The sequence below is a fragment of the Heptranchias perlo genome, chromosome 12, assembly GCF_035084215.1.
Source record: "Heptranchias perlo isolate sHepPer1 chromosome 12, sHepPer1.hap1, whole genome shotgun sequence".
NCBI classification, from domain to species: domain Eukaryota; kingdom Metazoa; phylum Chordata; class Chondrichthyes; order Hexanchiformes; family Hexanchidae; genus Heptranchias; species Heptranchias perlo.
In genome coordinates, this window is record NC_090336.1 from 42,996,984 (window position 1) to 43,017,227 (window position 20,244).

A 20,244-nucleotide genomic window follows, 5' to 3' on the forward strand; every position below is an offset into this window, starting at 1 on the left:
TTGCCCCAAAAAGCTGTGGAGGCTGAGTCATCGAATATATTCAAGGCTGAGTTAGACAAATTTTTGATCAGCAAGGGAGTCAAAGGATATGGGGAACAGGCAGGATAGTGGAGTTGAGGTAAAAATCAGATCAGCCATGATCTCATTAAATGGCGGAGCAGGCTCGAGGGGCCGAATGGCCTACTCCTGCTCCTATCTGTTATGGTCTTATGTAAGGAAGGCTTGACTGCATCGGAGGCAGCCTATCCAGACCCACTTTTAGCCATTGATCCATGCTCAGAAACAGCTCCCTGGGAAAGTCAAGAGCCCACTCTTCAAAACCACCAAAATTTGAACATATTTTAAACATAGTTCAGATGTTACATTGAAGAAGAGTCTGAGTGCTTCTACATTTTAGTGTCCTTACATTGGTCAAAATTCCTTAATAATTTCTCTAGGAAGACTGTTTGGAACATGGTAAAATTCTATAATATAGATACCAAGAACCTGGGAGCTGCACAGGTACACCGCACTTTTCATAACTTACAGGTTTTACTATATATTTACACTGGTTCTGACATACTGTTGTCCAGTGAAAACGTATTTAAAGATAAAGCTAAGGTGTTGTCATTGGGGCATTATCAATTATGTCATTATTCAATGTGGAATGAAGTACTGTGACATCAGATAGCAACAATGAATACTGCTGTAACATGATTGCTCAGGCCTCTGTGTTTTTGGCACTAGACTAGCTTGTTTGTTATACCTTGGAGAGATATTTCTGTAAAATTACAGTACATTTAAAAAACACAGCAGAAATCGTTCTACTGATCACTGCAAAACAAGAATCCCCTCAGCAAATTAAAGATTCAGAATCCAGCATATTATTTTCACTGAGACATAGTTGATCCCTTTTGAAAAAGAGTTCTAAATTTATTTTTTTGCAATATAGAGATAGCCCAAAAGACATTTTCTTTTCCTTTCACATATCGGTTGAAGGAATGAATCAAAGAGCACACATATAGGTGGTGCAACTGAGTAAATCCTCACCTTAGAATGTAACCTTTAATCTTCTGTGCTTGTAGTTCCAATGATAATCAGCGCAGTCCACTGTATTTCAATCCATACTGTCTGCTTGTCTTTGGTTTAGTTTGCTTTGCACCTGTCATCTTACCATTCTGACTGTCGGATCTCTTAGCAGGTTGCCATGATCTGGAATCTTCTGAAAGTCTCATTTTCTAGTTAATAAATGTTCATGTCTGTTGATGTCCCCAGTCTTGTTCTCCACATTCAGCAAGTTAGACCACCGTCGTATTTCACCTTAATATGTAATCAAAAACATCTGCCACAGAATAGTCACTTCTTAATTTGAAAAAAATTGGAGGCAGTGTCAAAAATGTTTTTTCTTTTTCTTTTCTATCTTTCTGCGTTAGGTTTACTCGCTGCAAGATTTTGCATCTGCTGCAGTTAAATTTCCTAATGTATTGCCCCTGTATTAGTTTTCAACCTGTATTAGTTTTCAACCTTCCATTTTTAATTAAAACCTGAGTGCCTCTGTCATTTCAGTGGAATCTTCACACAGCTTTTTACAAACTACACCAACAGAAGAGAGGCTATTGCTTCCAGGGAGTCTTAGCAACCTGCAGCCAATAGGAATTTCTGGCATGCTGCTGATGACTGTGCAGACACTGGCTTCACAGAGAACTTTTTCCTGGACATTTAGAGTCATTACCTGAACCCTAAAATTACATTCCTGCCTTTGAAGAACTCTAGGATTTTTTGTAAAACTCGGTACTGTTAATGTTAAGGGGTTCTTTTTTCCTCCTCTAGTTTTCTCCAGTCACAAAGGCGATATCGTCATGTGTGAACCTGGACTATAAACCTAAGGAACAATAGACTAGAGAATTTAACTGAAGCAGATAGGGAATTAATCATGGGGACATCGCAGTCTATCCCCGTGTTGTCTTCACCTGACATCCACAACTCCATATGTCACTGGATATCCTAGCAGGTCCAAGGAACTCCAGCTCCTTGACTGGTAGTTTTCAGCTTACACAATATTGTTGATCCAAGTATTAGCATTACAGTAAGAAACCTATTTGTATATCAGGTTTAGCTTTATTACAATAGGAAAATAAACACTTCACTTGTTTTTTGTTTAATGCTTTATTTAGGCACTCCCCACCCCCGCTTATCCTCTTCCCCCGTTCCCTGTCTTTTTTTAGTTTTACTTTTTGTCACTTATGTAATGTAATCCAACTAAGTCTATCTACTTTAGCTCTTAACTTTTAAAAATAACTTTAAAACACTTTAAACATCTATTTTCCTTTTCCTCCTGGTTCAATCTAAGCATTATGAAGGAGGGTGTAATTTCCAAAACAGTTCAGTTATGGATAGAATAAAAACTGGTTTCAAAGGCCTTTTGTCAGCAACAAAGAACTAGGAATCTGAAAAGTCCCACGCAAAAACGCAGCAAACAAGGAAAGACTGCCAACAGATGAGCACATTATGCCCATAGCTCCAGAGTATGATCGTACTTGGGTGAGTAACTCATTCTCAGCATGCCAGGGGTTCTATCTGGCTACACACTGACAACGATTGTCATTGCAGGCATTGATCTCCAGTGTGCTCCATATAATTGACGAGTGATGGCATTCACACTGAAGGATGACTGACTTGAAATGTTATTACTGGAAATAATTTGTGGTTGATTGTTAAGAAATTCTACTTTCAACATATATTTCAGTTTGTTCTATTCACATTTTTACCACAACTATCCTAGAGTGTTTAATTAACCAGGTGAGAAGGTTTTACTTTGTTCCAATTGAGGTTGGGGAACTGTATTTTCAGTTAAATCGTAAGGCTCCAAAAAACCACTGCTTACTCAAACAATTTTATGAATCATTTGCTGAACAGGCTTCACCTGCATTAAATACCTAAGAACCTTCCTCAAATATCCTCCCTATAACAACTAAGTAAAGTGCCAAAGGAAGGCCTGGTCACTATTAATGCGTAGTGCCTTTCAAATGTACACAACCATCTAAAATCTTCAATGTATGTTTTTCGAAGTGCCATGTAATTTATAATTTATAACCAAATGAAGCATGTAAACCTTGCACAACTGTTTTTCATAAAATACATTCAGAGATTATGTGGGATCAATCAAATAGACAGAAAATGCTAAAAATATATATTGTTTTAACTCAGAATGTCCTCTGAGGGGAAAAAGATTTTATTTTCTTTCATTATATTCCCACATTTATGCTCGTCATTCTTTAATGCGCAAAGGATATATTGTTTAGGGAGCAGGTGAATGGTCAAAAGTCACTTAAAACATCATGTGCAAAGCTATTGATTTTCAGTTTTTGAATGGAAAAATAGGCAGAATCACAAAATGAGATCTCCAAAACATTGAATATCCTAGAATCTCATGGAATAAAAATGAAATTTAATTTATTCTATCATCATAAACCAGTAGTCCTGATTATAGGGAACACTGGTCTCTTTTTATATTATAGGCAAGGCCATTGGGTTTCCGTTTTCACACAAAAATGGATGGAAACACAAAATGTGATTCTCAAAACACTGTGAAAATCCAAGACTCCCATGTAATAAATATGTAGCTTGACTTATTCAACAACACAAATTGGCTGTCCGAACTATGAGCTAAATTCGAAGTGCACTTATACTTAGGCAGTAGACTAACTGTATTGACACAAAGCACAGGGTAATGTTCCAGTGTATACCGGATGTGCTAAAGTGTATGTTTGTTAGTCTGTTTGCTGGTTTGATAGACAATGATGGCACAACCGTATAGAATTTAGCTCGCAGTATTCTGCTAATTTTGAACATTTGAGGTGACTTTATGTGTACCTCAGCAACAATGTTTATTCTCTGAACCCTGTGTGGAAACAATCCTATCTTTTCAAACAGATCCTAATAAAAACTAAATTATAGGGTAGACATTGCTTATGTAAATAACAACTTGTGCTATTTACACATTTGATGCATAAACCCACCCTTAAACCAGTACGAAACCAAGTAAAAACTCAACTTGAGAACTGCATAAACTCAATTCTGACTATTATGGAAACCAGACATAAATGGACAACAGGGCCACCTAGAAAAGATTTGAAACATAGAATAAAAATGCATTCACTCTATGAAAGCGCAAAATACGCAGCACAGTAGAAGGTGGCATTAAAATATAGAAGAAAAAATAAGGGGGTGAAAATTGTCTTGGGCGATAATGCAAAATGGGCAATAGCAAATCGACAGTCCATTTTACACTTTTCCCGATTTTCTATTGAAGTTAATGGAAAAGAAAATCGGGAAAGTTTAAAACAGGCGATTTGTTATTGCTCGTTTTGCACTACCAGCCGAGACGAATTTCAGCCCCGTACTGTCTAAATGCCCAATATAGCGCCACTATTTTAAAGGTAGGAACAGTATCCAAAAGCTCCAAACTGTGAAATGTTTGATTTTTCTCAATTGCCCTGAACCAACCCAATTGATCATTTGTATTTTGGTCTTTGGTTCCACAAATTAATCGCTACCATACAATACTTGCTTTAAAAATTCAAAGGAAGTAAACAGTGAAAATTAAAGTTTCAATTCATACATAATCTAATGGAAATAAAATATCTCTCCTATTGGAGAAGCATCTCTGTTTGGATATTCAAATTCTGCTCAAAGATTGCAGTTGAAGAGATTCCTTCTCCACTCCACACCAGAAAAAGTTCAAATGCTCGCCCTAATGCTGTAAAAAATTATTAGATACAGGGAGATTGATCTTAATGCTGCAGTTAGCTAAAACACCTATGTGAAAGTGCTGTCATAGTCACCTCAGATTATTGCCTTATATAATCTTCTCGATGTTGGGGTTTGTGTTGCTGGCAAACCTAACCATCACAACATTGGAGGGAAGTATACAGTGGTGTTCCCCAGGGGTCAGAATTAGGACCACTGCTCTTTCTGATATATATTAATGACCTGGACTTGGGTATAAAGGGTATAATTTCAAAGTTTGCAGATTACACGAAACTCGGAAATGTAGTAAACAACATGGAGGATAGTAACAGACTTCAGGAGAACAACAACAGACTGGTGAAATGGGCAGACACATGGCAGATGAAAGTCAATGCAGAGAAGTGTGAAGTGATACATTTTGGTAGGAAGAATGAGGATGGGCAATATAAACTAAATGGTACAATTTTAAAAGGGGTGCAGGAACAGAGAGACCTGGGGGTGTATGTACACAAATCTTTGAAGATGGCAGGACAAGTTGAGAAGGCTGTTAAAAAAGCAAATGGGATTCTGGCCTTTATTAATAGAGGCATAGAGTACAAAAGCAAGGAAGTTATGCTAAACCTTTATAGAATCATAGAATCATAGAAGTTTACAACACGGAAACAGGCCCTTCGGCCCAACATGTCGATGTCGCCTAGTTTATACCACTAAGCTAGTCCCAATTGCCTGCACTTGGCCCATATCCCTCCATACCCATCTTACCCATGTAACTGTCCAAATGCTTTTTAAAAGACAAAATTGTACCCACCTCCACTACTGCCTCTGGCAGCTCATTCCAGACACTCACCACCCTTTGAGTGAAAAAAATTGCCCCTCTGGACCCTTTTGTATCTCTCCCCTCTCACCTTAAATCTATGCCCCCTCGTTATAGACTCCCCTACCTTTGGGAAAAGATTTTGACTATCTACCTTATCTATGCCCCTCATTATTTTATAGACTTCTATAAGATCACCCCTAAACCTCCTACACTCCAGGGAAAAAAGTCTCAGTCTATCCAACCTCTCCCAAAAGTCAAACCATCAAGTCCCGGTAGCATCCTAGTAAATCTTTTCTGCACTCTTTCTAGTTTAATAATATCCTTTCTATAATAAGGTGACCAGAACTGTACACAGTATTCCAAGTGTGGCCTTACTAATGTCTTGTACAACTTCAACAAGACATCCCAACTCCTGTATTCAATGTTCTGACCAATGAAACCAAGCATGCTGAATGCCTTCTTCACCACCCTATCCACCTGTGACTCCACTTTCAAGGAGCTATGAACCTGTACTCCTAGATCTCTTTGTTCTATAACTCTCCCCAATGCCCTACCATTAACGGAGTCGATCCTGGCCCGATTCGATCTACCAAAATGCATCACCTCACATTTATCTAAATTAAACTCCATCTGCCATTCATCGGCCCACTGGCCCAATTTATCAAGATCCCGTTGCAATCCTAGATAACCTTCTTCACTGTCCACAATGCCACCAATCTTGGTGTCATCTGCAAACTTACTAACCATGCCTCCTAAATTCTCATCCAAATCATTAATATAAATAACAAATAACAGCGGACCCAGCACCGATCCCTGAGGCACACCGCTGGTCACAGGCCTCCAGTTTGAAAAACAACCCTCTACAACCACCCTCTGTCTTCTGTCGTCAATCCAATTTTGTATCCAATTGGCTACCTCACCTTGGATCCCATGAGATTTAACCTTATGTAACAACCTACCATGCGGTACCTTGTCAAAGGCTTTGCTAAAGTCCATGTAGACCACGTCTACTGCACAGCCCTCATCTATCTTCTTGGTTACCCCTTCAAAAAACTCAATCAAATTCGTGAGACATGATTTTCCTCTCATAAAACCATGCTGACTGTTCCTAATCAGTCCCTGCCTCTCCAAATGCCTGTAGATCCTGTCTCTCAGAATACCCTCTAACAACTTACCCACTACAGATGTCAGGCTCACCGGTCTGTAGTTCCCAGGCTTTTCCCTGCCGCCCTTCTTAAACAAAGGCACAACATTTGCTACCCTCCAATCTTCAGGCACCTCACCTGTAGTTGTCGATGATTCAAATATCTCTGCTAGGGGACCCGCAATTTCCTCCCTAACCTCCCATAACGTCCTGGGATACATTTCATCAGGTCCCGGAGATTTATCTACCTTGATGCGCGTTAAGACTTCCAGCACCTCCCTCTCTGTAATATGTACACTCCTCAAGACATCACTATTTATGTCCCCAAGTTCCCTAACATCCATGCCTTTCTCAACCGTAAATACCGATGTGAAATATTCATTTAGGATCTCACCCATCTCTTGTGGTTCCGCACATAGATGACCATGTTGATCCTTAAGAGGCCCTACTCTCTCCCTAGTTACTCTTTTGCCCTTTATGTATTTGTAGAAGCTCTTTGGATTCTCCTTTGCCTTATCTGCCAAAGCAATCTCATGACCCCTTTTTGCCCTCCTGATTTCTCTCTGAACTCTACGCCGGCAATCTCTATACTCTTCAAGGGATCCACTTGATCCCAGCTGCCTATGCATGTCATATGCCTCCTCCTTCTTTTTGACTAGGGCCTCAATCTCCCGAGTCATCCAAGGTTCCCTACTTCTACCAGCCTTGCCCTTCACTTTATAAGGAATGTGCTTACCCTGAACACTGGTTAACACACTTTTGAAAGCCTCCCACTTACTAGACATCCCTTTGCCTGCCAACAGACTCTCCCAATCAACTTCTGAAAGTTCCTGTCTAATACCATCAAAATTGGCCTTTCCCCAATTTAGAATTTTAACTTTTGGGCCAGACCTATCATTCTCCATAGCAATCTTAAAACTAATGGAATTATGATCACTGGTCCCAAAGTGATCCCTCACTAACACTTCTGTCACCTGCCCTTCCTTATTTCCCAAGAGGAGGTCAAGTTTTTCCCCCTCTCTATTCGGGCCATCCACATACTGAATGAAAAATTCCTCCTGAATACACTCAACAAATTTCTCTCCATCCAAGCCCCTAATGCTATGGCTGTCCCAGTCAATGTTGGGAAAGTTAAAGTCCCCTACTATTACCATCCTATTTTTCTTGCAGCTGTCTGTAATCTCCTTACATATTTGCTCCTCAATTTCCCGTTGACTATTTGGGGGTCTGTAGTACAATCCTATCAAAGTGATCTCTCCCTTCTTATTTTTCAGTTCTACCCATATAGACTCAGTGGGCAAATCCTCGGATATATCCCCTCTCACTACTGCCGTGATGTTCTCCCTAATCAAGAACGCAACTCCCCCTCCTCTCTTACCGCCTGCTCTATCTTTCCTATAGCATCTGTACCCTGGAACATTGAGCTGCCAGTCCTGCCCCTCCCTTACCCATGTTTCAGTAATAGCTATAACATCCCAGTCCCATGTACCCATCCATGCCCTGAGTTCATCTGCCTTGCCCATCAGACTTCTTGCATTGAAATAAATGCAGTTTAATCTAGACTTCCCTTGGTCTTTGCCCTGCTTTCTCAGACCATCTGTCCGGTCATGTTCTGTACACTCTCCCTTACTGCCTTTTGTTTCTGTCACCACTTTACATCCCACTGACTTCCTGCATCGGTTCCCACCCCCCTGCCACATTAGTTTAAACCCTCCCCAACAGCACTAGCAAACACTCCCCCTAGGACATTGGTTCCAGTCCTGCCCAAATGCAGACCATCCAATTTAAACACAACATCGACGAGGATGGGATAAAGCAGTGGTTAGGCCTCAGCTGGAGTATTGTGTTCAATTCTAGAAAGGATGTCAATGCCTTAGAGAGGGTGCTGAAGAAATTTACTTGAATGATAGGAAGGATGGGGGACTTCAGTTATGTGGAGAGATTGGAGAAACTGAGGTTGTTTTTCTTAGAACAAAGAAGGTTAAGGGGAGATTTGGTGGAGGTGTTCAAAATCATGAATGGTTTTGACAGAGTAAATAAGGAGAAAATGTTTCCAGTGGCGGAAGGGTCGGTAACCAGAGGACACAGATTTAAGGTGATCAGGAAAAGAGCCAGAGACGACATGAGGAAACATTTTTCTACGCAGCGAGTTGTTATGATCTGGAATGCACTGCCTGAAAGGGTGGTGGAAGCAGATTCAATAGGAACTTTCAAAAGGGAGTTGGATAAATACTTGGAGGGAAAAAAATTACAGAGCTATGGGAAAAGAGCTGGGGAATGGGACTAATTGGATAGCTTTTTCAAAGATCCAGCACAGGCACGATGGGCCAAATGGCCTCCTCCTGTGCTGTACCTACTATGATACAGTTTCAAACTTTTAGGCATAGAAATTGGATGGCGCTGGTTTTTAATGTGGAGCCAGGAGGTGCACTCCCGCTCACCCTGGTTCCATAATAGGGTAAGTAAAAAAAAAGCTTGTAACTTATCTTTCAGGTGGCAGCCTCCAGCTACGGTGCATGCTGCGATCGTTTGCAGTCCAATTTGGCAAAGCGGCCTAAAGCAGGGGTTAGGCCCCCAATTTGCACGTGCAATGGACCCAACGCCAGTTTTTGGCATGCGCCCTGCTGCCTACTGAGCAACCGTAACCAATATGGCAGGCGGCGCACTTCCGGTGCGAAATGAGTGCACACGCACCATCCGCCATATTGGACCCTTAGGTGCTCCTTTTATGCCTGTAAACGGGTGCCATGCAATTCAATTACTATGCCTTAGACTATATAGCAATATAGTTTTGCCTTATCAATAATCATGAACGGCTACTGTGATTGGTGAAATATGGTAAGGCTTGTATGAATTAGCTCAACAGGAAAAACTAAAGCAGTCGTGTAATTGCAATAACGAACTTAAAAGCTGGATTTTTAACATGGCAATGATTTGTTTTAGCACTATTGTGCTAAAATTACTGCTCATGGGGTTATGGCAATGATTACCACAACATACACAGACATTCAAGATCATTGCTGTCCAACCAAAGTTCAGGCCCTATTTCAAGACTGCTCCTGAAAAAATAAATTAAACATTGGTTCCCTAAATCACTGACTGGGGAACAGTTTACTGACTAATAGCCTTTTTGCAGCTATTATTTTTCTGGCATGGTGTTTTACTTCTGAGTTTGCACTATTTGAAGTCACGCTGAAAAATTCCAATTGGACTTCAAATGCTGCACACACAAAAGTAAAGACAAATATAAAAGTAAAACACTGCATCAGGGAAATAATGCCTGGGTGAAGAACATTAGTCTTCAAATTGTTCCTCAGACTAATTTAGCCAAACAATGCTTCATTTCTTTCTTCAAGAGTTGAAGGGTGACTCAAATCATCCTTTTTAAATATTCAATACCAATTTTGGGGAAGCAAAATTTCAATCCATCAGGAACATTGGGTTACAACATCTGTGGCCACTTCTAAGCCTTTTAGAACTCAAGGATTCGAATGGAGACTGTATGAACTATACTTTGACAAACTTCAATATCATGTACTTGATGAATATTCCCCAGCCATCAAACTTTATTCCAAAGTATTAGTAAACGATTCAACCTTTACCCTGGAATTTTGACACCTTGATGAAACATCGTGAGCACTAAAATATAATTTGGCATTGGAAGCATTTGGGCCGATTTTTCTGGGCAGGTGCTGTTCACGGGCAATGTGCATGTCGTGTACCAGAAGTGTGCTGTGCTCCAGAAAGAGTTTGAACATCCGGACTTCCTGAAAGTCCTTATTTGAATGGACAGGGCAGACATTGTAAATTCATAGGGAGGAGCTCACCCAGATTACAAGAAGCTTGGGCACAATTCAGGTCTTCGAGTTCTGACGCTGATTAGAGGGGCATGGAGCAAGAAAATGCAGCAGAACAATTATTATTGAAAGACCTTGGGCTCATTTTTAGAGAGCAACTGCAGGTGCGTTGGGGGCGGTGGGGGGGGGGCTCCAAAAATCACGGAAATCCTGTTCGGGTTTGGAAGCCGACTCCAACCCGCCGACTTCCGAGTTTCCCAGGGACCCACTTGCGTGCGCTCAGACGACCCAAAAACGGAAGTCCCGCCGACAAATGACAGATGAAGTAATTGTAATGATTTTTAACTTAACCGGGTGGCTTGCCCACCGCTTCTGATTCACGCCTGGTGAAACCGGATCAGGAAAAAAGAAACTAAATAAATTTCATAAAATACCCTGGAAGGAGGTTAAAACACAAAATGAACTTACCTTTGTCTGATGTCTGATGTCTCCCTCTTCACCCCCACGATGTTCCTCTCTTCATCCCCCCCGATGTCCCCCTCTTCACCCCCCTCTGATGTCCTCCCGATGTCTCCCTTCCACCCCCCACTGACGTCCCCCTCTTCATCTCCCCCAATGTCCTCCCAATCTTCCCCTCTCCCCCCCCGGATCTTCCACTCTCCCCCCCCCCATCCCCCCGCCGGATGATGTCTCGCTCTCTCTTTCTCTCCCCCACCCTCCCACCTTGCGTTGCAGCTCCTGGTGCGAATCCCGGAGAGGGCGTTAATCATCATTAATCAACATGCGATCGCGTTGGAAACGGTAAGTTTTGTTCATGTGGGTTTGCCACGCGCACCTTCATCCCCCCTGCTGTCAACCCGCCACCATTTCAAAATCGACCCCCTTGAGATTCTGGCGAGAAGATAACTGACTATTTTGGCTGCTCCTGGTAGTTTTAAAATGTAAAAAAAATGAAGCTGGCCGAAAGTTTAATATAAAATACTTTCAATGTCTGCCCTTGAACCGATACTTTCTTGCAGTTTTCTGAGTTCAATCTTTCAATGCTGTTTTCCTGCTTCTCTGGCAAGATAGGATGGCGGCAGCACGAAGACGATGACAAACGGCTCTATAGTTTGATGAGGTGAGCATGCAAGTGCTGCTGCAAGCTGTGGAGAGGCTGTACCCCACCTCGGGCAGAAAAGTTTAAAAAACATCTGGATGGAACGCATGGCAGCAGGTAGCAGAACTGAACTCTTGCTGTACCATCTAACACAAGGAGATGTGGTGCCACAGACAGATTATCCAATGTCAATTCAGGCAGCAGCCACATGCAAAATGTGAGGTTGTTAATTGGATAGTCAATCACAGAGAGAGAACGAATAGGATGGGGAAGTATGTATAAGGCTGCAGATCTGAATGAGCAATTCTTCTGCGCACAAATAAAAATGTTTTCCAACACCATTTTGTTTAATACCTTGATTGTGTTATTTCAACAATGTATGTCAGAAAAAATATTCAAACTTCCATTACGTGACCTATTCCACCGTCGTCCAATAGAAATTACTGACAAGCCACAGGTGTGGCTACAGCAACACCACCGTAGCAACATACACTCATTTTAAGAAAGAAAGCACTCACAATTATGGTGCCTTTCACAGCCTCAGGATGTCCCAAAGTGCTTTATAGTCAATGAAGTCATTTTGAAGTGTAGTCACTGTTGTAATGTAGGGAAACGTGGCAGCTAATTTGCACTCAGCAAGGTTCCACAAACAGCAATGAGATAAATGACCAGATAATCTGTTTTGGTGTTGGTTGATGTTGGTTAAGGGATACTTATTAGCCAGGACACCATGGAGAACTCCCTTGCTCTTTTATGTCCATCTAAGAGGGGTTTAACATCTCATCTGAAAGACGGCACTTCCAAAATTGCAGCACTCCCTCACTACTGCATTGAAGTTTCAACCTAGATTTTGTGCTCAAATCTCTGGAGTGGGACTTGAACCCACAACCTTCTGACTCAGAGGCGAGAGTGCTACCATTGAGCCACGGCTGACACTAATTAATAAGTATTATTAACTGTGTTCCACTTTCTGAAATTAAAGACGGGTTAACATTATACTTAAAACTGCTTGCAAGACTCGTGCTAGCTGAATCCAGATTAATGCAGACATCTCGCCCAGCAAGCTGCACCCTCAAGGCAAACCTTCTGGATTCACTAAGATTGGCTAATAGGAAGACCCAATAATAAAACAACTCCTCCTAGTTACTGGTCTCAGTGAATCTTGGCAGGTTTATCTTCAGATTGTGGCTGGCTGCTCAAGACCCATGTGCCGGGAACTTACAATGCTATGAGGGGTCACACATAGCATAAAAGTAGCTCAAATCTATATATGGTATCTTCAGCAAAAAATGCTCTCAGAACATTAAATTTCCCATTACATTACGAACTGTAAATCATCCTCTGTTATCAGTTGTCTAGTTCATCAAGCAGAGTTGCATATAGCCCTTTACTGTATCGCATGTGTCTTTGACTTCTTTGTTTATTACTGTTTATATGCAGTCTAAGAAAAGTACTCTGTTCAATAAAGAACTTGCTTACAGCACAGCTGAAAATGTGAATTTGCTGTAAATTCACAGCTAGTTCACAACACCGATTCATCCTCCACATAAACAGCCTGGAGTTATTTACTTCGAACTGAAGAGCTGAGCATTCAAATTAGAGTTCAGATTTAGGCAACAGTTATATTGCCACTTTTGCATTGATGCAAAAGTGCTCTTGGGCATGTGTTGAAGCAAAGTGGAAGGAATCTACCACAATACCAGTTCCAAAGCGTGCTTCAATAACTTTCTCTGGAAAGTGCACGTGTTAGGGTATCAAATAAGGACAACATTGTACTCAGTAGTGTTCTGTTCAGTCAAATTTCTCCTGACACTCGCTGTTCAGATTCTCAAATTAAGAATCGTTATTTCAATGAGATACCACACAATGTCTGTGGAATGGTACCCAACAAAAGTCAGTGCCTCCAAGAGAAGATGGGAGAAAATTTAAGGGAAAAAATAATCCTAATGATTATATACAAATTTAGAGCATCCAGAACATCTAAACTTCTATGATTCTATGGGTATAGAGGGATATGGGCCAAGTGCAGGCAATTGGGACTAGCTTAGTGGTATAAACTGGGCGACATGGACATGTTGGGCCGAAGGGCCTGTTTCCATGTTGTAAACTTCTATGATTCTATCTTTCTCAACATTTGACAGGTTGTCTCACTCACCTAAGCATAGCCAGCTTAATCCAGGCAGTAGATTCAAATTAAAATTTCATGTAAAAATATAGGCTACCCTCATCTTTCTGTCAAGAATCCAAATCTGAATCAACAAAAAAAGACAACAATGGCAGTAGGATCAGGAACTTCCTAAACTATTCAATCTTACCCATTAAGCTCAATGGTTCAAACTCAGTACAAGATGATGGATTAGGTTTAGTTATGGTTGAAACAAATCCAAAAGCAGACCAGGGACCAGCTCCTAAAGCACTAGTGATTATGTAAGGCCTGTCTTGAATGAGAGTGTCCAAATCCATGTCTGGAATTTAGAACTCAAGCTCCTTCGCCAACATTGTGTGGTAAAGTTTAACCTTTTTTTTTCAGTTGCTTCAACTGTGCACAGAAAAGCAGACACTGTATTTAGCTTGTCCAATCAATCATGTAGTTTGAAAGCAGCAAATCCAGAAGCATCCATATCTGGCCATTCAAGTAAGTATTGTACGTGCAACAGTTGGGAGAAGCTTTTGAATAAAATCTAATGACCTGATGAAGGAGTGTCCCAAAATAGCACAGAACACATTTCCTTCAGTCTTACAATATTTTTTGAACCTGCCCATTTACGTAAAGACAAAGTTATAGACATATTGGGCTCAATTTTAAAAGGCCAGCAGGAAGAGTCCAGGGGGGTGATTTGTGGGCGCCAAACTCGAAAGGGAAGTTAAAGGCCAGTTAAAGCCTCTTCCGGGTTTCGCGCCTGGCAGCCAGCCTGCCGACAGGAGCGGGGGGGGTGGGGGGGTTAGAGAAAGAGAGAGAGAGAGAGACCTCATCGGTCATTGGGAGAGAGATGGGGGTGGGGGGGAAGACAAGGATCGGAGTGGGAGGGGTGCAAGTGACATCGGACATCGGAGGGGGGTGCAAGTGACATCGGACATCGGAGGGGGGTGCAAGTGACATTGGACATCGGAGGGGGGGTGCAAGTGACATCAGACGTCGAAGTGGGGGTGCAGGTGACCGCGGATGTCGGAGGGGGTGCAAGTGACATCAGACGTCGGAGGGGGGTGCAAGTGACCGCGGACATCGGAGGGGGGTGCAAGTGACATCATTTGTAAGGTATGTTTATTTATTTTTTTAGAATGTGAAATGTAATTTTATTTAATTTATTTAGTCTATTTTTCACCAATCCGGCCCTTCACGCCAGGCGTGAATCGGAAGCCGGGGGAAAAGCAGCCTGGGTAAGATCAAAATCTTTTTAATTTAAAAAATAAACTAGCTTACTAGCTGGTTTAAATATCGTCCCACTGGCTTCCAGGTTCGGGAACGGCGCGCGCACCCAGATGACTCTGGGTCGTGCACGTACTTATAGAATCATAGAATCATAGAATCATAGAAGTTACAACATGGAAACAGGCCCTTCGGCCCAACATGTCCATGTCGCCCAGTTTATACCACTAAGCTAGTCCCAATTGCCTGCACTTGGCCCATATCCCTCGATACCCATCTTCCCCATGTAACTGTCCAAATGCTTTTTAAAAGACAAAATTGTACCCGCCTCTACTACTGCCTCTGGCAGCTCGTTCCAGACACTCACCACCCTTTGAGTGAAAAAATTGCCCCTCTGGATCCTTTTGTATCTCTCCCCTCTCACCTTAAATCTGTGCCCCCTCGTTATAGACTCCCCTACCTTTGGGAAAAGATTTTGACTATCGACCTTATCTATGCCCCTCATTATTTTATAGACTTCTATAAGATCACCCCTTAACCTCCTACTCTCCAGGGAATAAAGTCCCAGTCTGTCTAACCTCTCCCTGTAAGTCAAACCATCAAGTCCCGGTAGCATCCTAGTAAATCTTTTCTGCACTCTTTCTAGTTTAATAATATCCTTTCTATAATAGGGTGACCAGAACTGTACACAGTACTCCAAGTGTGGCCTCACCAATGCCCTGTACAACTTCAACAAGACATCCCAACTCCTGCATTCAATGTTCTGACCAATGAAACCAAGCATGCTGAATGCCTTCTTCACCACCCTATCCACCTGTGACTCCACTTTCAAGGAGCTATGAATCTGTACTCCTAGATCTCTTTGTTCTATAACTCTCCCCAACGCCCTACCATTAACGGAGTAGGTCCTGGCCCGATTCGATCTACCAAAATGCATCACCTCACATTTATCTAAATTAAACTCCATCTGCCATTCATCGGCCCACTGGCCCAATTTATCAAGATCCCGTTGCAATCCTAGATAACCTTCTTCACTGTCCACAATGCCACCAATCTTGGTGTCATCTGCAAACTTACTAACCATGCCTCCTAAATTCTCATCCAAATCATTAATATAAATAACAAATAACAGCGGACCCAGCACCGATCCCTGAGGCACACCGCTGGACACAGGCATCCAGTTTGAAAAACAACCCTCGACAACCACCCTCTGTCTTCTGTCGTCAAGCCAATTTTGTATCCAATTGGCTACCTCACCTTGGATCCCATGAGATTTAACCTTATGTAACAACCTACCATGCGGTACCTTGTCAAATGCTTTGCTGAAGTCCATGTAGACCACGTCTACTGCACAGCCCTCATCTATCTTCTTGGTTACCCCTTCAAAAAACTCAATCAAATTCGTGAGACATGATTTTCCTCTCACAAAACCATGCTGACTGTTCCTAATTAGTCCCTGCCTCTCCAAATGCCTGTAGATTCTGTCCCTCAGAATACCCTCTAACAACTTACCCACTACAGATGTCAGGCTCACTGGTCTGTAGTTCCCAGGCTTTTCCCTGCCGCCCTTCTTAAACAAAGGCACAACATTTGCTACCCTCCAATCTTCAGGCACCTCACCTGTAGCGGGTTGGAGCCGGGAGTCCTGCCCACTCCAGAAGATGCCAATTTTCTTTGCCCCTCCGCCCCCCCAACGCACCCGGACTTTGGATTTAAATTGAGCCCACTGACTCACTATTGAAATTAGTAATACATAGCGTTCCATATGGTTAGCCATCAAAGATACATAGTGGGCTCAATTTTAAAAGCCAAGTCAGGGTGCATTGGGGGCGGGGGAGGGGGAGGCAAAGAAAATCGGAGAAATCCGGAGCGGGAACGAATCCCGGCTCCAACCCACCGACTTCCGCGTTTGACCCAGAATCATCTGGGTGCGCATACCGTTCCCGATCCCGGAAGACCCGTCGGCAATTAAAGCCAGCAGGACGATATTTAACGCAGCAAATTTTTGCCTTTCGGGCAGTTAAAACGATTTTGACCTTATCTGAGCTGCTTTTCCAAGGCTTCCGATTCACGCCTGGCGTGAAGGGACGGATCAGTGAAAAATAGACTAACTAAATTAAATAAAATTACATTTCACATTGTAAAAAAAAAATAAACATACCTTACAAAGATGTCACCTGCATCCCCCCTTCCAATATCCGATATTACTTGCACCCACTCCGATGTCCGATGTCTCCCCCCCAACCCTGATCTTTGTCTCCCCCCAATCTCTCTCCCAACGGCCGATCAGGTGTCTCTCTCCCTCTTTCTCCCCTCCCCCCGCTTTAGATGCGGAGCGCATGTCGGCAGCCAGCCGGTTAATCAGGCTGGCTGCTGGGCGCCAAACCCGGAAGAGACTTTAATTAGCCTCAATTACAGCCTGCCTACTTCCCTTCCGGTTTGGCGTCCACAAATGATCCCCCTCGCACCCTTCCCGTCGGCCTTTTAAAATTGAGCCCAGTGCATCTTCAGTAAGTCTGACTATCTGAATAAGATGTCAGAATGTTCAATGGTTTGGAACTTGATTTCTGAAAAAACTGTGACACCTCACTGAGTAGCCTGTCCTTTCATCAGTATGCTGCATCATTTCACTATATCACTAATTGCCATGAAACATAGGGTGCCTTTCCATAACTTCAAGGCACCATACAGCTATACAAGCGACTAATCGCTATTTCTGCCATTGGTGGGATAATTGATGCCGTCTCCTACTTACAGAACCATTCATTTTTTTTTAATGCAGGTTCAAAACTGCAAGGGTAACAGACAGGTACCAAAGATTGTCTGCAATAAGGCTGTCAGTGTCGCAATTTATTGAAGCCAACTATTTGATCCACCTCCACCCTCCTGGCCAAATAGTAAATTATTCTACTCGTTAATAACATGGGTTTAGACAAGTGGCTGCTGACTCACTCCTCAGTCTTTATGAGCAATTTTTACTGCATTTGCAGCATATATCCACATTAAGTACATCCATCATAAAGTACACTCATAATAGAAGTAACAATACCAAGGGCGAGGTCATTCTTTTCAATGCACTTTCATTCTTTGGTGCATTTTATAATTGTGAACGTTGCTTTGCTGCTTCTGATTCCTTTTGATCAGAATGGTCGGAGCTCACGTTTGCATTTAGGCACCCGAGTTGCAATGACATATTTTTCCAATACTGGTGCACTCCAGTGCTGACCCTGCCAGGGTACGTGGTCAGTGGGAAGGCACCTCACCAGTCTGGGGCCAACGGGTGCTCATGCCACTACAGACACATCTTTGGCTTCTGCCTGCCTTGCACTGCCTTAAAATCCAGTGCCCTCCAGCTATCCTGTGTAAGGGAGCCATTACTAAAATTTTAAAGTAAATTTTCCCCATTTTCAGTAACCAAGCCACTTCCCTAGTCTGGACCTCCTGGTGGGGCCTACTACTGCCTATCTGGAGATTGGTACTCTTCACCTGATCTGGGGTATAAGCCTCCAGTCTTACACCAGGTCCCTAATGGGCTGGGGAAGCAGGCACTCCCAATGTAGGAAGTCCTGACTCATGGTCCCACCCTTCTGTGATCTCTAGCCTTGCAATGAGCAGGCAGAGGCTCCACCTTTACAAGGCCAAGTGGAATTTCCCAACTAAGGTTGGAACCGAGCTGTTCCGCAAGACTCTTACAGAGTTACAGTAGGAGTCTAGCGGAACAGCTGAGGAAATTTAGCCAATTGCACGATTGTCATCTCTTCCCAAATTATTTAATCTCTTGAAGGATGTGAGTGGCCCCCCCAAAAAAAACAAACCTAAAAAATGAAAATTTGACTCGCAGAAGTAATTGAACAAAACTTGAGGTATCAATCTTATGTTCTAGTTAATATTACTGAAGCCTGACTATATTCCACTGGTAAACAGTGTAATCATCAGAATACCCAAAACAGATCCTGCAAAACTCCATGAGTCAGTTGCCCATACACAAAGAGGCAGATCTTGACTTTGTGCGATGGTGTAAACCGAGAGATAGCAAATCTCCCGATTTTTATTTCCACTGAAGTCAGTGGAAATGAAAATTGGGAAAGCTATGCAACAGGCTGCCGACTCGCTATCACCCGTTTTACACTACCGCACAAACTCAAGATCTATCCCAAAGCCTTTTCCATTTATCATCTATTTCTGCTGTCTCTTGCCAAGCCATTCAGCTTGTTAATTGGCCATTAATTCCATGAGCCTCAATCTTCTTTAAAAGCCTTTGATGCAGACCTTTATCAAATAGCTTTGGTAAATGCAACGTAATTAGATCTTTTGGATTGTCCCTATCTTCTACTTTTTGATCACTTGTATTTTTTAAAAAATCCTATTAGGCTTTAGAATATTCTACCAAATTGGTCTTCATCTTATTTTTCTCATTAGAATATATTTCCTTCCCATGTCCCTTAAAGGACACTTTAAATTTTCGATTTCCTTGGGGGCAATTTTAACTTCAGATTGGTTGCGTCCACTGTCCCCTCGATGTTGCCGTCAGGAGGCCCTGAGCCAATGTGAGGCATGGCCTAATATGCATATCTCCGGCGGCCATCTGCAACTCATCGGTTGTGGGAAGGTGGGAAATCGGCCAGCTCCCACTGAGCTGACAGATAGTCGCAGCTTGGGAAGGTTGGGGGGGGAATTGGTGGGGAGGGATCATAAACAGACTGGAAATAGCAAGTCTGATGGGACAAACATTCCATATCTTAGTGCTCCTGGCCCCACCAAAAAAAATTCAACATTCCCTGGCCCGATTTTTGAGACGACTCCAGCAGTCCTTTTAAGAACCACTGGTTAAGCCACTCGCTATCTGGTACAAATAGGTGGACCGTTCGCATTTGCACCTCAAAATTACAATTGGGGTCATATGAACATCATGGGAACTCGGTTTGCGTATTGAGAATGATAAGATGAAGACCAATGTGGTGGAATATTCTAAAGCCTAATGAGAATTATTTTTAAAAAATACAAGGGATCAAAAAGTAAAAGGCAAGGACAATCTAATACATCTAATTGCGTTGCATTTTCAAAAGCTATTTGATAAAGGTCTGCAACTGAGGCTTTTAAAGAAGGTTAAGAATCGTGGAATTAATGGCCAATTAACAAGCTGAATGGTATTACAAGTGGCCTCCCGCCTGAGCCCTGGCTGCCAATCTCAGGACCCTGCTCAAGATGACAGCGGCCGAAACGCCTGCAGAAATAGGGTGGCAATGACCGGACGCCATTTTCGGGCTGCTGCCGCCCAGTTTCCGCCAGGTG

The 20,244-nt window shown here is 42.5% G+C and overlaps 1 protein-coding gene across 10 annotated transcripts in view; it reads right to left on the bottom strand.

Annotated features, from left to right (window-relative positions):
- LOC137327994 (leucine-rich repeat-containing protein 4C-like) overlaps positions 1-20,244 on the bottom strand; it is a 542,247-nt gene that overhangs the window by 332,341 nt on the left and 189,662 nt on the right. Inside the window, exon 7 of one of the 10 annotated variants that reach the window (XR_010964590.1) lies at positions 1,055-1,299. The exons of the other annotated variants lie outside the window; for them this stretch is intronic. The gene's annotated coding sequence lies outside the window, so the exon portion shown is untranslated. Of the gene's footprint in view, positions 1-1,054; positions 1,300-20,244 lie in introns of those variants that run through there. 10 annotated transcript variants of the gene reach the window in all.